Source organism: Notamacropus eugenii, chromosome 4 (genome assembly GCF_028372415.1).
Source record: "Notamacropus eugenii isolate mMacEug1 chromosome 4, mMacEug1.pri_v2, whole genome shotgun sequence".
NCBI classification, from domain to species: domain Eukaryota; kingdom Metazoa; phylum Chordata; class Mammalia; order Diprotodontia; family Macropodidae; genus Notamacropus; species Notamacropus eugenii.
This window is the reverse complement of record NC_092875.1, coordinates 257,101,067-257,119,057: the sequence shown is the minus strand read 5'-3', so window position 1 is coordinate 257,119,057 and position 17,991 is coordinate 257,101,067. Positions and strand designations below refer to the sequence as shown.

The 17,991-nt window shown below is 37.3% G+C and overlaps 1 pseudogene; it reads right to left on the bottom strand.

Annotated features, from left to right (window-relative positions):
* Positions 1–415: 415 nt before the first annotated feature.
* LOC140502479 (autophagy-related protein 101-like) overlaps positions 416–17,991 on the bottom strand; it is a 35,820-nt pseudogene continuing 18,244 nt past the window's right edge.

Sequence of the window (17,991 nt, the reverse complement as noted above, 5' to 3'; positions counted from 1 at the left end):
ATAGTGTCTTAAGGACTTGAAGATGAACACATCTTCAACGTTCAAAAGGCAGAGGAGGGAATCTATGCCGTCAGCAAAAAAAAGAAAGGGAGGAAGGAGGGGAGTTTCATTTCAAAAGATAACCTGAGGAGGGAAGAAGGGCCTTAGGGTAACAGGTTGCTTCTATAAATCTTGACCAGGAGGCCTGACTTCTACTCGATTATCCCAGGTACCATAACCCCTGATTTTTGTCACAGCCCCTTCCAAATATTTCCCAAGAAGGTAGAGCAGCTCCCGCCTACATGAACTTTGTCCATTCAACTCCCCAGAGAGAGCTAGAATGCGGTTGCCCAGTTTCTGAGGCCCACAGAGCCCCTGGAAAGGCTTTGGAAAGAGTCTCCCACCCAGTCTTTTCCCTTGGCCTGGCTCTTTGAAGTCAGAGGGCCAACATGTCCTTAATGAGCCTCCGGATGATGGTGATGCTGGAGGATCCCAAGGCATCTATGATCTGGAAAGAGATCTTGTAGAGGCAGGGCTGCACATTCCGAAGCCCGTGTCAAACACGCTGTCCACCTTGGAGCGTGTGGGCATCTTGGGCAGGTACTCGTGATGGTTCGTCACCTTGAAGATATCGATGACCTTCTTGCAGAGCTTCTCTCCCACCTTCTCTCGACAGATCTGCTGCTTCTGTTCTCTGGCCAATGCCACCACATGGACCTTGACTGTCCACACCTCCCTTGGGATGCATTCATCAGAAAACGACCACTGTGATTTTTCCTGGTAGATCTCCCAAGGACATCTGCATTGGTTCGGAAGGGTATCCTTGAACTTCCCCAACCCTACCCCCACCTCCCACCAACGACGACCTTACAGAGGGCCCGATCCAGCTCCTCAGAGGAGAAGCCCATGTAGGTGAAGTCAATGAAGTCACAGTCGATGGCCTGGGTGCCCAAGGTGCCTATGGAGAAGTTGCCCTCTTTCTCGTATTGAAACTTGCCAGTGCTCTAGTGCAGAAGCAAGGTACGCTGCACCAAGATCAGGAACTTCTCCATCTGCCGCCCCTCCACGGACACCTTCTAGCACCTCTGCAGGCAGTTCATCCCCTAGCTGAGGCCAAATTTGAGCTTAGGTCTTCCTGACTCCAAGTTCAGCACTCTACCCACTGTACCCCCGGCTGACTCTAATATCACCAAAATTATCAGTTCTATCCTTTGTGAGGTCTCCTCCTCTGAGCCTTAAAACTGCTTTCCATCTACATTCAGCTTTTCTTATCTATGTGATCCTTCCACTCTCCATTCTCCTCCAGAATCCCACAAGTCATTTCCTCTGTTTCAGCCTAAATAACTCCCTATAAACTATTTTTTCCTAACTACAATACATTCCTGCCTTTTCTTAATTGCATAAACACACACATACACACATGCATACACAAACACACACACGTATATATACACATACATACATATACACACATGTGTATATATGTATATGTATATATATACATTTGACCCTCCCTTTGTGAATTAATGATGACTACTTTGTATTTTTTTGCAAAACTCCTGGAAAGAATAACTTAATTCCATTGCCTTCAATTGCTCACTACCCATTCAACGCTAATTTTCTTGTAACTTGATTTCCAACCCTTCCATTCAACTGAGTCTGCTCTTTCAGAAGTTACAGTGATCTCATACCTATTGATTTTGATGGACATTCATCATCTGTTATCTACATTGACCTCTCTGTAGCTTTCTTTACTATTGACTGCCCTAGGATCATGACTCCAGGACTTAGCACTAAGCATTCATGGCAGATGCTCAAATGTTTGTTTAATGTAATCAATCATTGATTCTCCTTGACATTCTTCTTGTCTGGGACTACTGTCTTCCTAGTCTCCTTCATGTAACTTTTACTGGAGATCAGAATCACAAAATGACAAAATTATGAGATGATAAAGACTTCAGTGACTATTTTGTCCAAGTGATATCCAGAAAAGAATTTTCTTTGTAAAATACCTGACAATTGTTCAACAAGCCTCTACATTAAACCTCCAATTAAGTCTGTTAAATCTAATAAGCCTATTAAGTTCCAAAACAGTCCATTAAGCTGTTAGAATGTTTGAATAGCTAGAATTTTTTTTCCTTTAAGCCTAAAATTGACCTATTTACAATTTTAACCTGCTGTTCCCCTTTCATTCTTTATGGTCAAGGAAAATAAATCTAATACTTTTATCAGAATATCTTTCAAATATTTGAAAACAGTAGTCATGATCCCTTCACATCTTCTCCAGATTAATGTTTTCAGTTTCTTCAGTCAACCCTCATTTGGCATAGAACTTCATTACTGTCTTCTGGATATGCTCCGTCCAAGGCAGAGTCCAACAGAGATGTCACCAATTATTTCTTTAATTGAATTCAAGTGGAATGTGACTTCTTGCATGAAGCCTTCCCTAATCTTCCCTTGTCAGTATGAAGGAATTGAGGGGATTAGGACTGAAAGTGGTTAATTATGGGAATTGAGTGAATGACACTGACTACATCTTGTTACTCAGTTCTGGAGCTAACTTAGTTTCTATTCCATTGTGGGTTTAGTTTGATTTTTGTCTGATGAGAAAAGTTTATTAAATTGTGGGAATTGGGAGAAAACATTATTACATTTTTACAATTTAGCCCTATGTGATTGGGAAACTAGACCAACTCTCCCTGCTGATTAGCAATCTTTGACCAAGGACTTAGGTTATTTTGACTAGAAACCCAGTCAGGATCAAACACTGATATAAGGAGTTTTCTCACAATTGCACATATCAGGCAATCCATATGTCTTGTCTGAAAACTTGCCCTATACTAGTTCAATCAATTATTGTTTCCATGTTCCTTTGATTGTTTAAAGACATTTGAGGGAAGTAGGCTACCTCCTTTTCTGAGGAGGAAATTGTACCTCTTCACTCTCCCCTCCCAAGTTGGAAAGTCTCTAATCTTTCATCCAATTGGAAATTAGATTCTCTAATATTGTATTGTTTCCTCTTAAATAATTAGTCTTACAGGCTTATTTTTAAAGTGTAAAAATTCTGTTTCCCCATATATTTAAGGTTTAGCCCTAAACTGAGGAAAGGTTCCAATTTGTTAGACAATTGGCATGCATTGTTTAATAAATTAATATCCTTAGAATATTGAACCTTTTTTCCCCCCACAGTGATTTCATCTTTCATACATCACAGGTAATGATAACAACTGAAATAATATGACACTTTAATGCTGGCTCTTTCTCTGTGTCTCTCTCTCTTTCTCTGTCTCTGTCTCTCTCTTCTTTCTTATTGGAGCTTCATAAGAACTTTTTGAGGTAGGTTCTACAGATATTAGGATCACAAGATCATAGGTCTAGAGTTGGCTAGGATCTCAGAGATCTCAAGTAGTCCAATACTTTAATTTTATAAAGAGAAAACTGAGGTGAAGAGAGGTTAATTAGCCCAAGGTCACACTAAATCCAAGGTTTGATCAAAGTTTTCTGATTCTAATTCTAGTTATTTTTTTTTTTTTTCATTTTTGCCTCTGCTTTATAATCACATATATAGAGCTGGATAGAACTTTAAAGGTCAACCAAGGCAATTCAGCCACTTTATAGATGAAATAAACTGAGACATAGTGAAATGACTTACTGAACATCTCAAAGCTAATAAGTGTAAGAGACAGAGTTTAAACCATGACCAGGATTCTAGCCATTCTACCACACTGTCTCTTGACCTTCCCTGAAACTTCACAGAACGTCTTATTTTGAACTTCTTTAATTCATTTTAGTAAGATTGTGCCTTATAGTTATCAAAACTTGAGTTTTATCTGTGAACTTTAACTATATACGAGCAGGATCATGTCTTATCTTAATTATGTACCATTCTCAGAACAGTGATGTGTACAGAGTAGATGCTTAATAAATGAATATTTCTTTTGAAAAAAGACTATAATGGGGAAAGAGAATGTAAAATGGAAGTTTTTTGTTCCTTGTGGAAATTCCTAAAGTTATGATATGAGAGATAAGACCTTCTTCTTTATTCCAACTTATTTCTTGACTTCGTGTCCTGACTTCAGAGTTTCTCCCAGTTATTTGAAGAACAAACTCAGTAATGCATCATTCTCTCATCTATCACTGCAAAACAGAAAAGGTCAAGAAAGAAGCAAATTATCTTTCCCCTTTCTGTTGTTGGGTGTCTTGGTACTGATAAGCAAAGATACTGTGTCTCTGATAAAAACAGAAATACCAGAAATGACATTTGTAGTCCGAGAATTTTTCTTTTTTGAAAAAATAAGATTCAGGGTAAGATTTAGAGATAAAATTTCATTGTAATTGAAGAACTCAAGTCTATAATACTCTTTTACACAAAAAGATGTGCAGACTTCAATCATTGCAAGTTAAAGAAACAGACCTGTGTCTCAGCCTGATATGGGGCTTTGGCTATAAATTAGCTGTAATCTGTACTAGTTAGATGAAACTCCAACGTGGAACTGGTTGGAGATACAGAATCAAGGCCCTGTTCTGTACTTAGTTCTCTAAGTGACAGCCAGTCCTCCTCCTCAACAGGGCAAATGATATTATTACTGTAAATGAGGACAAGGTTAAAACTTCCTTCTAAGGTGACAGAGAAAATTCTGGCACACAGGGGAGCTAATCTTCCATGAGACTGATTTTCCCTAGTATTTAAAATTCCCCAAAATACCAATGCTTGATGGAAGAGATTTCTCTAGTGAGACAGAGACTCCTAAAATTTATATTTAAGTTGGCTGATATTGTGCATCCAGAAAACTGAATAATTCCTCAAAAATTGTTTATTAAAGTCTGCCCCAGTAATCTGATTAAACAGCATGCAAGTGATTTAAAGTAGAAGACTTCAGCTTTCCATGGTTCTTGCTTAGATGACTGACTTTATGGATTCTTCATGCAACAGTGAATACTTAATACAAGCATTAATACAATTAATACTTAATACCTCAAAGCTAGTTGGCCATGAAATATAAGACCTTTCCAAATGAAAGGTATCAGAGTATTCAATATGGTTTTAAAGTGTGACAGTTACATTATGGAGATGGATCAGAGAACATTGATAAGAAAATTGAGAAGCAAGGAAATCCCCAAGAGGAAAAAAAAACATCAGTTGTCAAGGGTGCTGATCATGTCAAAATGTTGGCTCTATTACCAAAAGCAGGAGAAAGTCAGGGGTTTTAATGTGAAAATTCTTTGCTGAGGACTCAAACTCTACTTTTAAATATAGAAAAGTACTTTATAGTAATGGGCAGTTGTTTTAGTACAGGTGCATTTATAATATTTGGCATCAGATTTGATTAGGGTGGTGTAGTGATTAGAGCTAGCCTCAGAATCAGGAAGATCTACATTCAGATTCTACTCCTGAAGCACCCTGGTCCTGTGAGTCTTGACAAGTCTTTGAATACTTTGAGGATTTCAGGCAATTCTTTAAAACTATCTGTTGCAGAAGAGTTGCTAAACTTCATTAGTAGGGGGCATTTCCATATTTGCAGTTCCTTATACCAACGAAATTAAAGATCTGTAACAATCTCCTCTCTTCCTCCCCATTACCAAAATTAGAAACTGAAATTATTTATCATAGAAACAGAGCTTTAACTGAAGTATTTGCTTTTTAATGATAGAAAGGGAGCAATGAGTGCATAGACAATGGAAAGGTGATAGTCCCTTAATATGAAAATAACAACAACAACTTGTTCTTGAACAATATGAATTCCAAAAGTAAGTGTGCAATAGTGAGAATAAAAAGAGATATCATATTAGATTTTTTATTATCAAATCTCTTCCAACATTCATTTGGGTCATAGATCTTATGATCAACAAACAAATGACTTACTAGCTCAGCTATTCCCTCTTGTCTTCATGACTATAATGTGCTCTTTTCTTCCTAGTTTTTCTTAGAAACACTATTTCTTTTAGAAATCTAATCTTTTAAATTCAGTTAAGTATCCATCCATCCCTTGTATGAGTGCTTTCATTAGTCCCTCCTCCACCCAGATTTTAGTATTGCCTACCTCTTGAAATTATTTTGATCTATCTCTTATAGACTTTTTCACCTGCCAATCCCTCTATCTATCAATCAATCAATCTATCTATCTATCTATCTATCTATCTATCTATCTATCTATCTATCTGTCTGTCTGTCTGTCTGTCTGTCTGTCTGTCTGTCTATCTGTCTGTCTGTCCGTCTTCTTTCTTCTTTCTTTCTTTCTTTCTTTCTTTCTTTCTTTCTTTCTTTCTTTCTTTCTTTCTTTCTTTCTTTCTTTCTCTTTCTTTCTCTCTCTCTTTCCTCCCTTCTTCCCTCCCTCCTTCCCTTCCTTCTTTCCTTCCTTCCTTCTTTCCTTCCTTCCTTCCTTCCTTCCTTCCTTCCTTCCTTCCTTCCTTCCTTCCTTCCTTCCTTCCTTCCTTCCTTCCTTCCTTCCCTTCTATCTATGTATGTATATGTATGTGTATATTTGCATATATATCAACATGAATTCCCAATCAGCTTAGTCTAATAAAGAGCAGAACTCTTGAGTTCAAGAGATCTTCCAGTCACCACTTCCCCTTAGCAGGTATTAAGATATGCATGATCGATTCCCAACAACACATTACTTTCAAAGCATTCTGTGTTTCCTTCTGAGATGCTTTCTGTTCTCTTTTGTACATTAAAAATATGTCAATGGCCTGATTTGGTATTTTACTTTTTTCCAATTTTTTGGTGTGATTCCTTATTTCTAGGCTCTTTTCTCCCTCCCACCTCCACATTATAAATTTAAGGACAGGAAAACAGAAGTCTCATACAATAACATAGATAGTTGACCCAAAAGATTGCCATATTAATTTTTTCCAAAAACATATGTATCATTCTGTATCTTAAATCCCTCATCAGATTGTCAGGATATGAGTAGCATATTTCAAAATAATTCCTCTGTAACTGGTTAGTCATAGCATTGTTCAGAGTTCTTAAGTGCTTCAAAATTACTCATCTTGAAATATTGTATAAATTAATCTGGTTCTGCTCATTCTCTCTGCATCATTTTATATGTCTTCAGAGGTTACTGTGAAGTCATCCTTTTCATCATTTTAAATGTAATTGTTATTCTATTATATGAATATACTATATATTGTTCAGTCATTTCCCCAATCCATTTGTTTCCATGACTTGACCACTACACCAAAAGCTACTATAAATATATTTGTACTCATAGGTCTTTTCTCTCTTCCTTTGTGAGTATTTGCCTACTAGCAATAACACTGTGAAAGTATATGCTATGATGAAAGAAAAACCAGAGAGAGTTTCTTGGTGATTAATAATAAATTTATTAATTAGATTAGCAGACAATCAAAAATTTGTTGTTCAGTGGACTCTCAATAACCAAGGAAAAACCATGGAGATCCCTGAATGCTTAAATACTTTTAGAAAAAGTGGTAGCCCTAACAGGTGAAAATCAACTCTGGTGAACAATTTATGAGGTGTTAGACTTTTTTAGTTTTTTAAGTAGCATTTTATTTTTTCCACTTACATGTATAGATAATTTTTATGTTTCATTTTTACAAGATTTTGAGTTCCAAATTTTTCTCCCTCCTCTTCCTAAAATGTGAGCAATTTGAAATAGGTTATATATGTGTAATCATGTAAAACATATATCCTTATTAGTCACAGGTGTGAAAGAAGAAATACACCAAAAGGGAAAAAATGATGAAAAAACAAAGAGAATATAAAAACAACTTATAAGGAAGCAAAGATGGACAGTACTGAACACATGTAATATTTATTATATGAGCTACATCAAAATGGAAGTTTATTACTGAATATTTAGAATCCTCCCTTACATTCTGCTGGATGCATGGCAATACTTTTTTCTTTTCTTATTTTGTACTTAAATTTTACTCTTTATGTATATGTTTCTTTTTCTTCTCTGAGCATTCAAATTTAAAATAAATTAGTAGAAAAACAAAGTTTTATTGTTTTATTTTTAGGGATTTTTAAATAGTTGACAATCTTTTCATTGATTTTCAAAATGTTTTCTTTTCTACATTTTAGATATGTGTTAGTACATTGCTCTATTTTTTCTCTTTCATTGATGAAAATGTTTAGAGCTACCCATTTGTCCTTAAGTACTATTTTAGCTGTATCTGAAAAGTGGGGTTTTTTTTTTTTTTTTGGCATTTTTCTCATTGTGGTCATTTTCTTTGAAGAAATTTTTCTATAGTTTTTATGATTGGTAATTTGACTCACCTATTAGCTGAGATTAAATTATTTACCATCTAAATACTTTTTATTCATTTTTTTAAAAAATCATCTTGATTGGGTATAATTTTCACTTCTTTGTGTCCAGTAAAAGATGTGTTCATGATTCCTCCATTTTTTATTTTTGGGGAGATTTTTCTGCCTCAATAAATGGTCATTTTGGGTTTCTTTGCAAAACTGCTGTGATTAGAGGAGAAATATGAGAATTAATTTCCATTCCTTTTCATTAGTCAACAGAGGCTTATCACTTCTAACTTCTCTAAATTTTACTTAGATTCTTGCTGTCTTTTTTCTTTTTGTTATATTTCTTTAGCGGGAAAGCAGCTACTTTTTGTTCCCTCAACTATTATTGTTTTAATGTCTAATCATCTTATTAATTTGATGAACTTTAAGTAATTACATATGTTTTTAATATATACTATGCAATGAAAGTGATTCTATCAATGGTGACTTTCATCATAATATAGTTTCTATGCTTATCTCTTTTTATATCTCATTTTACTGCCATCTGGCCTGAAAAAAAATGATTGCCATGTATGATTTTTAAAAAATTTCCCTAGAATGTAATAGATTTTGTTTTAGCCCCTTGTTTTAAATGAGTTATTCTTTCTGTTTCAAGTATTTTTCTTGTAAACAATATATTGTTATGGGTAAGTTCCTCCCATTTACATCTATGTTCATGGTTGTTTAAACAAGTACGTCTATCCTTTTACAATGAAGAGGATACTTCCCAAAAGAGGAGCGTGTACAGTCATTTATATACATTTGATTTACTTCTCTTCAGTTGTTCATCTCCTCTCCCAGTCTCTGGTCACATATTCTTTTCTTGCTTTCATTTTATTCCTTAGTTCATGCTTGACCCTATAAAATAGTTTGTTTCACTGATAGCTAATTTCTTTACCTACTCATCCTCTTAATTGTATTCTGCCCTTTCCCTATCCCCATCTGATTTCCTTTTCAATTTAATGCATTTCCACATTAAACTCCCTCTGCTTGACTATGAATATGTGAATATTCAATCCTCTTTTATCTGATTTAGATGAAAGTGAGATTCATTTGTACTCTACCTTGCTCCACTTTCTCCATCTTTATATAATTCTGTACTCAAATATTACAATTATGTGATCTTACAAAGTGACATTTCTTTCCTCCCTCTTTCACCCCTAGTATATTTATTTTCCTTACCTTTCCTTTTGTCTGTTAAGATCAAGAAAGCTTGGAAGTCCTCTACTACATTGGAATTCCATTTTTACCCTGAAGCAACATATTCAGTTTTGCTGAGTAGGTGATTCTTGGTTTTAATCCTATCTCCTTTTGCCTCTGGAATATCATATTCCAAGCCCTCTGATCCCTTAGTGTAAATCTGCTAAATCCCATGTTATTCTGATTGTGTTTCCACAGTACTTGAATTGCTTCTTTCTGGTTGCTTGCAATATTTTCTCCTTCACCTGGGCCCCCTGGAATTTGACTACAGTTTTCCTAGGAGTTTTCCTTTTGGGATCTCTTTCAGGAGATGATCAGTGGATTCTCTCCATTTCTATTTTATCCTATGTTTCTAGAATATCAGGGCAATTTTCCTTTATAATTTTTTGAAATCTGATGTCTAAACTTTTTTTTTATCATGGTTTTCAGGTAAACCAACAATTTTAAAATTTTCTTTACTGGATGTATTTCCCAAGCCAGTCGTTTTTCCAATAAGATGTTTCACGTTGTCTTGTATTTTTTCATTCTTTTGGCTTTGTTTTGTAATTTCTTGATTTCTCATAGTCATTAGCTGCCATCTGCTCCATTCTAATATTTAAAGAACTGTTTTCTTCAGTGAGCTTTTGGACCTCCTTTTCCATTTGGTCAGTTCTGCTTTCTAAAGCATTATTCTCCTTGACTTTTGGGCTTTTTTTGCCATTTGGGTGAGCTTGTTTTTAAAAGTGTTATTTTCTTCATTATTTTTTGGGTCTCCTTTAGCAGGCTGTTGATTAATTTTTCATGATTTTCTTGCATCACTTTCATTTCTCTCCCCATGTTTTCCTTTACTACTCTTACTTGGTTTTCAAAATGTTTTTTGAGCTCTTCCATGGGCTGCAACCACTTCATATTTTTCTTGGAGTCTTTGGATTTAGAGGACTTAGCCTAGCCATCTTTCTCTGGTTATATGCTTTAATTTTGCTCTGGTTGTCTGCTTTGATCTTCCTTGTCCCCAAGGATGTAAGGAAATGCCTTTTCACTAAGAAAGTAGCCTTCCATCATCTTATATTTTTCTTCTGTTTGGTCATTTTCCCAGCCACTTACTAGACTTCTGAGCTGTTTGTTAAGTGGAGGGTGTACTGCCCCAGTTTTCAGGGGGTTTGTGTAGCTGCTTTCAGAGGTATCTCTAGGGACCTGTAAATGCTATTCTTTCAAAGTCATATGAGCAAAAGAAAGGTGTTTACTCCTCTCCTGGCCTGCACTCTGTTTTGTGAGCAACCACAAGTACTTTTTTCTGTCCTAGAACTGCAAGTAAGATCCCCTCTCCGTAGCTGTCACCACCATGCCAGTATTCTTCCTTGCCCCAGGATGGCCACCCAGGAGTGCTACTCAGATCAGCTGTTTGATTTCTCCATAGTCTGTGGGCTAAGAGCTCCAGAAGTAGCCACTGCTAAGGCAGTAGCTACCACTTCCCTGGAGCTGTTGCTGGGGCTGATGCTGGACCACATTCCTCTTTCATCCAGGTGAGAGAGCTTTCCCTCTGACCTTTGAAGCTGTCTTTTACATTTGTGGGTTGAGAAGTTTGGAAACAGCTGCAGCTGACAGTGATTCAGCACCCTGACACCTATTTCAGTCCCATCTGTGCATTTGCAGCCCATGCTGGACTGTGCTCTATTCTGAGTGCAGTGCAATAGACCCTCCCTGTCAGCATTACTGATTGTCTTGGGCTAGAAATCTGTTTCACTCTGTCATTTTCTGGCTTTTGCTGCTCTAGAATTTGTTTACAGTCATTTTTGCAGGTATTTTGATGGTTTGAGGGGAGAACTCAAGCAGGTCCCTGCTTCTACTCCACTATCTTGGCTCTGCCACCTAATTGTCTCACTTTTACCAGCACAATGTGAAGATAAATGAGGCAAGTGCTATGAAAATATTTTGGACTCTTTAATAAAAGACTCTTTTAATAAAATTTGTAAATTCAAATTGTTGTTATAGATAATCTAAATATTATTTGTTATAGCTAATCTAAATATTATTTGAAATTCCTCCTAGTATGTCCTCAATGCCAATTGAGAGACTTGGTTTACTTTCTGTGATATACTGGAAAACACATTGTATCTGAAGTCAAAAGATCTAGATTTAGATGTCCACTATCACACCTAATAGTTTTGTAATCATTGCCAGTTTTTTTCACCACTCAACCTATTTCCTTACCTGTAAGATTGGGAAAATGATATTTATAGTACCTGATAGAATCATTTTAAGGAACATCCCTTGTAAACCACAATGTGAGACACAACTGAGGGTCACTTACAGCAGAGGTTTTAAATACTCAGCCTACTACTTAATTTCAGTGGACAATACTCCTGAGTGCAAACTGATCCGGATTAAAATGTGATTGGGTTAAGATTGAACAAAATAAATAAAAATAAAATAGGACATATATAACATTAACATGTGGTTTTCTAAATCAATATGTGGTAGGCAAGAATTCTTATTGACCTTTGTAGCACCAGCACAATATTTACAGTGCCTACAGTGACCATGAATATCCTGGCACAGTTCTGAATCATGAAATACGACACACTCTCCACCTGGAAGACAAAACTAAAACATTTATTCAGACATCAGAAAATCAAATCCATCATAATACATACACAATAATAATGAGGAAGAAAACACCATCCCCAAGTCTTCTCCCTGTTAGACTTTCCACAAAGCAGCTCCATTAAACAAATCACAAGCAGGATCCCTTAAACAAAATCACAAGCAAGCTCTTTCACTCACATTAGCCAGCTGCTTGCTTGTCTGCATTCTTCCTAGCTCTGACTGTTCTCATGACTAACTTCCTCTTAGCTCTGCTCTAGGTCTGCCTCTTCCTGCTCCACCCCTTCCTGTTCCCCCTATCCGGAAAGCTCCTCCCACCACATGTGACTTAGGCTTCCATGTGAATTAAGCAGGTCACATGGGTCTATCAATGGATGGGAATGATCTTCCCATTAAGAAGTAAGATTACATTCACAATAAGCAAAAATACATTATCAAATGCAACCTTGAATAAGGTTTATTGGCATTGTTTCTATTTCAGTTTTGTCACCACTGAATTATGATACTTTTGACCCTCCAACTGAAGCACTAATGTAATAACGCAAATATTGCCTGCAATAAAACTTGAAGAAGACAATGGCAAGTATGTTGATTCTGGACTCGGTATTTCTGACTTCAGATTCTACCTATATTTACTATTTATGCAACCTTAGGCAAATCCCTTAATCTTCGTCAATTTACTCAGTTTTAAAAATGAAAGTTTGGTCTAGACAGATTCTGAAAGCCCTAGTAGCACTAGAGTTATGACCCTTTAGATGTGACACTACTCTAGAGAAGAAGTATATCTGAGTTGTTTACAGTTTAAGTGTTATCCTTGAATCCTCAATCTCTCATACCCCACATTCAATCTGCTACCAAGTCCTATTTATTCGACCTTGGTTGCATCTCTCATCTATAACTTCTTCTTGGCTATGACACTGTCACTACTCTGCTGCTCAATCTCTTAATATCATACTTGAATTCTTACAATAACCCTATGGCTGGTCTCCCTACATTAAGAATTTCCCTGTTTCAGTGCATCCTACATTCATGTTTCAAAGTAAGCTTTTTAAAAATGAGGCCTGATGATGTCACTCTGCTCTTCTATAGGCAACATTTTCTCCTTATCAACTCTAGGATCAAATAGAAATCCTCTCTTTGGTTTTTTTTTTTTTAATTTAGCTTTTAACATTCATTTTAACAAAATTTTGGGTTACAAATTTTCTCCCCTTTTCTCCCCTCCCCCCCCCAAACGCCAAGCATTCTAATTGCCCCTATGACCAATCTGCTCTCTCTTCTATCATCCCTCTCTGCCCTTGTCTCTGTCTTCTCTTTTGTCCTGTAGGGCCAGATAGCTTTCTATACCCCTTTACCTGTATTTCTTATTTCCTAGTGGTAAGAACATTACAGTTACATCCTAACACTTTGAGTTCCCACTTCTTTAGCTCCCTCCCTCTCCACCCCTTCCCTTTGGAAGGCAAGCAATTCAATATAGGCCAAATCTGTGTAGTTTTGCAAATGACTTCCATAATAGTTGTGTTGTATAGGACTAACTATATTTCCCTCCATCCTATCCTGTCCCCCATTACTTCTATTCTCTTTGATCCTATCCCTCCCCATGAGTGTTGACCTCAAATTGCACTCTCCTCCCCATGCCCTCCCTTCTATCATCCCCCCCCACTCTGCTTATCCCCTTATCCTCCACTTTCCTGTGTTGTAAGATAGGTTTTCATACCAAAATGAGTAGGCATTTTATTCTTTCCTTTAGTGGAATGTGATGAGAGTAGACTTCATGTTTTTCTCTCACCTCCCCTCTTTATCCCTCCACTAATGAGTCTTTTGCTTGCCTCTTTTATGAGAGATAATTTGCCCCATTAAATTCTCCCTTTCTCCTCCCAATATCTTTCTCTCTCACTGCTTGATTTCATTTTTTTTAAGATATGGTCCCATCCTCTTCAATTCACTCTGTGCACTCTGTCTCTATGTGTGTGTGCGTGTGTGCATGTGTGTGTGTGTAATCCCACCCAGTACCCAGATACTGAAATGTTTCAAGAGTTACAAATATTGTCTTTCCATGTAGGAATGTAAACAGTTCAACTTTAGTAAGTCCCTTATGACTTCTCTTTGCTGTTCACCTTTTCATGGTTCTCTTCATTCTTGTGTTTGGAAGTCAAATTTTCTTTTCAGCTCTGGTCTTTTCATCAAGAATGCTTGAAAATCCTCTATTTCATTGAAAGACCAACTTTTCCCCTGAAGTATTATACTCAGTTTTGCTGGGTAGGTGATTCTTGGTTTTAGTCCTAGTTCCTTTGACTTCTGGAATATCCTATTCCATGCCCTTCGATCCCTTAATGTAGAAGCTGCTAGATCTTGTGTTATCCTGATTGTATTTCCACAATACTTGAATTGTTTCTTTCTAGCTGCTTGCAATATTTTCTCTTTCACCTGGGAGTTCTGGAATTTGGCCACAATGTTCCTAGGAGTTTCTCTTTTTGGATCTCTTTCAGGCGGTGTTCTGTGGATTCCTTGAATATTTATTTTGCCCTCTGGTTCTAGAATCTCAGGGCAGTTTTCATTGATAATTTCATGAAAGATGATGTTTAGGCTCTTCTTTTGATCATGACTTTCAGGTAGTCCCAAAATTTTTAAATTGTCTCTCCTGGATCTATTTTCAAGGTCAGTTGTTTTTCCAATGAGATATTTCACATTATCTTCCATTTTTCCATTCCTCTGGCTTTGTTCTGCGATTTCTTGCTTTCTCATACAGTCCTTAGCCTCCATCTGTGCCATTCTAATTTTGAAAGAACTATTTTCTTCAGTGAGCTTTTGAATCTCCTTTTCCATTTGGCTAATTCTGCTTTTGAAAGCATTCTTCTCCTCATTGGCTTTTTGAACCTCTTTTGCCAATTGAGTTAGGCTAGTTTTCAAGGTGTTATTTTCTTCAACATTTTTTTGGGTCTCCTTTAGCAGGGAGCTGATTTGCTGTTCATGCTTTGACTTCATGTCTCTCATTTCTCTTCCCAGCTTTTCCTCCACCTCTCTAACTTGATTTTCAAAATTCTTTTTGAGCTCTTCCATGGCCTGAGCCCATTGAGTGGGCTGAGACACAGAAACCTTGATTTCTGTGTCTTTGCCTGATGGTAAGCATTGTTCTTCCTCATCAGAAAGGAAGGGAGGAAATGCCTGTTCACCAAGAAAGTAACCTTCTATAGTCTTATTTCTTTTCCCTTTTCTGGGCATTTTCCCAGCCAGTGACTTGACCTCTGAATATTTTCCTCACACCCACCTCACTTCCTGATCCTCCCAGCCAGTGTTTGGGGTCTGAGATTCAAATCCTGCTTCCAGCCTCAGGGCTTTGGGCGGGGGCAGGGCTGCTATTCATGTGAGATTAAATTCAGATGCTCAGGTGAGGGCAGGGCTGCCTCTCAGGCTCAGTTCCCTCAGGGAGTTTATGCACAGACTTTCAACAATGGATCCAGGCTCCTGCCTGCTTGGGGAGCCCTGGTCTGCCACTGCCCCTCAGCTTCTGTCTCCCGAGGGGGCCCGAGCCATGGGGGCACCCCACTCCCCCCTCGACCTGCCAAAGGGACTCTCTCACCGACCCCCGTTACCTGTGGGTGGAGGTACTTGTGCGGCCGCTGGAGATCCCGTCCCTGAAGCCTGCTCGGGTCTGTTCCTCTCGGTGCCGCGGCCATGGCAGGGCTGTACTCAGCTCCCAGTCCCGGCGCCCAGTCCGCAGCACGAAGGACCTTTTACGAGAGGTTTGCAGGTCTCTCCGGAACAGAAATCTCCCTCGCTCCAATGTTCTGTGGCCTCTGGGTGCAGAATTCGCCGTGAGTTACTTCTTTGTAGTTGTTCTATGGGTTGTGGGTTCGGAGCTATGTGTATGTGCGTCTTTCTACTAAGCCATCTTGGCTCCGCCCCCCCCCCCCCCCCCCCTTTGGTTTTTAAAGGTTTACTTTTCCTGGTCCTGTTGTATCTTTCCATTCTTCATAAATTTCCCTCCCCCATAAATTCTGCAGTAATCTGAGACTGCCATCCATATTATTCCTCACACAAAACATTCCATGTTCAAATCTTGGCATTTTCACTGGCTGTCCTATATGTCTGTATTGTTATTCCAATGTCCTTTCCCCAGTTAGAGTGTGAGCTCCTCGAATGCAGGAACTGATCACTCGTCATTGATTGTGTTTTTCCCTTCCTCTGTTTCTCACCCTTTAGTTCAAATTATGAATTTTTGAATTGACCCCCAAACTCTGAAATAATGAATCTGAATCCATTGACACTAGAGGGTAATAGTCTTTCTTACATTTTCAGCTTTTGTTCAACTGATTCTAAAATTCTATGGTTCTAGTTTATTATTGTTTCCACTAACAATGGATTTGGTTTCTGTAGTTATGAGAACTGAGATGATCACAGATCTAAACAAAGAAGTCAGAGAAAACTCAATATTATGAACACTTATAGGGGCTTTGTGAAATGTCTTGTTGGATGATTTTCTTCATTAGCTTCTGTGAAGGGCTTCATTTACTGGGGAATGAAGTGAAGTGAAGGTACAAGGAGAACTTCTGAGCACTAAAAATAAGTAGAATTTTTAAAAACTAAAAATCGTAGTTGCTGTGAAGGTAGTTCTTGTCTCAAAACTCAGATGTTTTTTCTCTGGTAGCAGACAGGAAAACTCATTACCTGCTGAGCTACACACAGGTTCAAGGGAAAGTTTAATTAGAGTAAGAAAAGTTATTTGGACTTTTACCATCATTTTCCATCATCATTCATCAAGACAGTTCTCTCTGTGTATATGTGTGTGAGAGACAACTAAGATAGTCACTCTGAGCACAGTTAAAGATGCAAACTACAATGCAGTTTGCAAATAAGAAAGAGTAAACTGAACTAGCCCGGGATGCCATGAACTATATTAAGCAAAGGCTTCAGCCACACAAGAACCCCTAACCTCAGCATGTCTTTGACACATGAGACATCTGACAGATATTTTCTTCTTGGTGTTGGTAATAGGGTGAGATGAATCTAATTTGTAAAAAACAAGAACAACCTCTCCCTCTGCCTGCCCAAAGTATATGAAACTGAATTTAAAATGATAGACTGATTAGTTAACTTGTCAAGGGTCACATATCTAGTGGGTGCTAGGGGCATTTTAAACCATTCATTGGTAAATTCTGACACTAAGTCTTGCCCTCTAACCACTATTCCATGCTGCCATTCAATATTTTTATTGATGTAGTTTGGTGAACAAGTTTGATGAATATAAAGAAACCTGGAAAATCATTATGAAATAACGTAAATAGGGGAAAATTGAAAGCCACAAGAAATGGATTATAAATTAACTACCACCATGTAAATAAAAGGGAATGTGAAAATGATGGACATAGTCATAATGAGGACAGGGAATTAAAGGAACAATATGAAACACTTACTAAATATATTTAATTCATGTTAACAATTCTCAAAATTAAGATTTCATGCAAAATTAATTTTTAATAAATAAACATTATTGAGGAAAAATGACTGAGCAATTTTTGCACATAGAAGTTTATCTTATCTGAAATGAAACTCCAGATCATTCTTCCAAGGTTATAATAAATTTACGAAGAGAAAGGAAGAGAAAAATCATTCCACATGTCTTCTGGTCTGAGTATCAGGTAACATTTAAACTATAGCAAATATTTATCAGGACCATTTAATTCTGACCTGACCTTGTTCTAATGTTCTGATATTGAAAATTTCAAACACAGTCTTTCTTCTATTTGGCTGATAGTTTTGTGAAGGACCAGAAAGAGATACTCTTTGTTACATTTTTCTGACAATTTATACTTGTGAAGCTGTTTAAAATACCTCATGAAATGCATGTGCTGTCTTAATACTGATGTGCCAAATGCAATGGTGAAACCCACACAAAATTAAAAGAAGTAGAGGAAGGTTTCTAGTGCATTTGCTGTATCCTGTATATGGGATCGATTAGATATTGAGGA